At 27.8% G+C, this 3,696-nt stretch overlaps 1 pseudogene; it reads left to right on the forward strand.

Annotated features, from left to right (window-relative positions):
• The first annotated feature begins 746 nt into the window (after nucleotides 1-746).
• On the forward strand, nucleotides 747-887 carry LOC145244154 (U2 spliceosomal RNA; annotated as a pseudogene).
• Nucleotides 888-3,696: the final 2,809 nt, after the last annotated feature.

The following is a 3,696-nucleotide window of genomic DNA, read 5'->3' on the forward strand; positions in this document are numbered from 1 at the left end:
CAACGATTGGATTTAGACTCAACGAATTTATTTGTAATTGACGATATTATGTCTGCATTTTAAAACAAATATTTTTCAAAAACATTAAAAAAAATTTTATTACAAAAATACGGAATTTTAAGATGTAAAAAAAATTTTTTTTAAATAAAAGTTTGGTATTAAAAATTTTTTTTTTTACTTTCTTTCCACCTCAGCATTCGCCGTTAAATCCAGGACTTTTAAAGGTTATCGAGTATGCTGAAAACGAATATCACATTTAAATTTAGCGCAGATGAGTAATTTTCTGGATATTATTATTATTATTATTATTATTATTATTATTATTATTATTATTATTATTATTATCCAATGTAATCCATTATATATTTACGGGTGATCATTTTTTTCTTTAACTGACAAGTAATAATGCGCATGCGCGTTAAAAAACACACCTTTCCTCTATATTAAGAATGGCAAACGCCACTGATGTTTATTAACCAATACATTGGGGAAAATATCTTACTATCCAGAGAACTACTTGGCTGTGCAAAAATTATATGTGATATTCGTTTTCAGCATACTCGAAAACTTTTACAATTTGTCATTTTAAATGTGAGTATTAAGGCGAAAAGATTGAAAAAAAATCCAACATACAATTTTTTGTTGTTTTTGCAAATAAAAAAGCTTTATAACGTTGACAAAATATTTTTTACAAAATTCAAGCGTAAAAATTGAGATAAGTTATTCTCTTTACATCATTAACATGAACCTCTTGGCCTTTTGGTCAAGATCAAAGTGTAGTATCTGTTCTTCAGATGCTGCATTATTGCTGCACTTCCATTTCTTGTTCTCTTTTGGTGGAGGAGAAATCCTTCACGACTGAGACAATTTTTATTTTTGTACCTTTTCTCCACGTTAAAAAACGACCCTGGTGTCTAACTCTGTCCCGTGGGGAGGCATAGTAAATAGGTACATACATCATTAACATGAACGTCACCCAAATGCACTTATTTACGTTCATAGATCTAAGGGAAATAACTCTTGAATTTTATTTTAATATTTTAAAAGTTTCTTCCCTTGCTTTTAAATGTTATAAACACGACAGTTCTAATGCGTACATTCTTCAAAATGCGATTGTCTGTTTGCTTGAGGATTATATCTCGTCAAAGGGGCGGACATCACAAAAACGTGAATCAAATATTACTTCAATAACATCACGCTAAATTATGCCGATTCATGCTTATCTGGTGCGAGAAAACGTAAAAAGTGCCTGCACTTCTGCATGGCAATGCCATAGGCGACTGAAACAAGTTATCGACCCCTAGGGACTGTCAAAATTCACCACAGAATTACCCCACCCTATATGTAACACGATGTAACTTTATTATAAATTAATATTATCAGTAAAACTTTCGTACAATTTAAACGAAGAAGGGCAAAATAAACCAGTAATAATTAAAAAAAAAAAAATTATCGAACGAAAATAATGAAATTGCGAGACGAAAATCGTGTTTACATAATTGGCGCTTTAAAATAACGTTCCCATGTAGTAGACATTTAGAACGTGAAAACATACTCGTGTTTAATAAATCTAGCAAAAATCGACTAATGGTCAGATTTTCGCGAAATGTATCCATTTTAGAATGAAATTGCATATAAAATGCAGTTTTTGTAAAATATACGAGGGGAAATATTCTTTTAGTGCGTGTCCCCCCTCCCCCATATTTATTTTTCGAAATTCGAACAAAATATATTTAAATCTATCGAAATTTCTATTTATTATGAAACATAAGAGTTCAAATTTTTTTAAAATTTAGATACACATATTAAACAAAAATTTACCTTGAAGTTGCAATTAAAAAATGGATATAAACTTAATATTATTATGTTTTTTGTTAATAGCGCTTTTTCGAATTAATATATGCTATAATCAGTTGAATTCCCAAGAAAAAGAAACTTCGTAAACATTAATTAATTTTTAAAAGATTAAAACCATTAAAATTCCATTATTTCAAAATGTTTCGTTACAACATAGATTTTTAATTGATTGTAGTTAATTTTTTTTATATTAAGTTTTAATATAAACATGACTCTTGTCAGCTATTTTATCGCCAGATTAAAACCAATTTGAAAATATTATTGCACAAATATTAAGCATTTTGTAGGCCCCCCTCATATTTTGTTTGTCTCTTTTTACCAAACAAAATATGGAAGCTTGTAGGTAACCAAATAAACATTCAATAAAACCGTATTTCATATTTAATATACAAATGATTATAATATTATTAATCGTTAAACTGTGTAAATCTTAAAACCTAACAAAATTATAATAAAGATTAATTGTTAATTGCAGTTTGAAGAAGATAAACAAAGGATTAAAAAAATTAAGTCGCTTCTGCTTTTCCATAGTTCGTATAGTTAACACAAATCTGACGTCACGGAAACATGCAGTCCATTTTTCACAATCGTTTGGCAGACCCTACTGTTCTTTGAATGAGAAATGCCCTCTACCGGCCGTTCTGTGAACCTTAAGTGTCTCCGAGAACGCAAAAATATATAATAACAAAATAAATAGCAAAAAGAAATATTGGAAAAGTGAAACATTTATTGTATAAAAAATATAATTTTAATACTTTAATATTATTTTTTTAAATGAGTGATTTATAAGTGAAAATAAAATAAATGTTAAAAAATGAAACATTTATAGATTGTTTTTAGAATTTTTATTTTATGTACGATTGTATAAAATGTAGCAACATATAATTATTTTTTATTTTATTTTTTGGGGGGGGGTATTTTTTCACAATAAGATTGTATAAAAATATATCAAAGCATAATTTAGCAAAGTGTAGCAAAATATAATTTTAAAAACATGAAACATTTATAGCGATTTTAAAATTACACAAAGATAGTTTTTTCTTTTTTTTTTCACGGTAAGATTGTATAAACATATCAAAATATAATTTCTGGTTTGTCAATAGAGCAAAATATAATTTTAATATAGAAGTGTTTATTTATTTATTTATTATTTATTTATAAAAATTTACAGAAATGTTTAATTTTTTTTAAACGAGTGATACGATTTATCGACCCCTGTTCGACTGACACACGCCATCTATTGGCCGTTCTTGAAACTAAAAATACACACATTCGCCACTTGGTACTGTCGTGCAGAAGGACCACCGATTATTGCAGTTCTATCAAGTTCATCTTTTTTACAATTTCTCCTTATTTTAAGGGAGACAACTCTCTTTTACTAAGAGATTCGTTCGTTTTTTCATCTCATACTTTAGAACGCTAATAATGTTGTCAGTAAGTTTAGACGAGCGGATTACAAAAACATACATTTATGTTTTCAATCGTAATTGAACACCTTTAAATTTACTTAATATTTTTTGTTATTTTCTTTTGTAAGGAAAATAGCTCTTTTAGGCTAAAATAAATTCCCTAAGATAAGTAGAAAAGTTAAAGTGTAACTACCGCATCAAAGAAGATTCATGCACACACGGCGTGTATATATATATATATATATATATATATATATATATGTGTGTGTGTGTGTGTGTGTGTGTGTGTGTGTGTGTGTGTGTGTGTGTGTATGTATATATATACATATACACACACACGCACATATATATATATGCATATAAGAACAAGTAGTTAATAAAACATGTTAAAACCCTTTGAAAACGAGTTAAAAACATATTTAATTTTAAA

The sequence above is a fragment of the Euprymna scolopes genome, chromosome 22, assembly GCF_053919585.1.
Source record: "Euprymna scolopes isolate OS-2025 chromosome 22, ASM5391958v1, whole genome shotgun sequence".
In the NCBI taxonomy this organism is placed as follows: Eukaryota; Metazoa; Mollusca; class Cephalopoda; order Sepiida; family Sepiolidae; genus Euprymna; species Euprymna scolopes.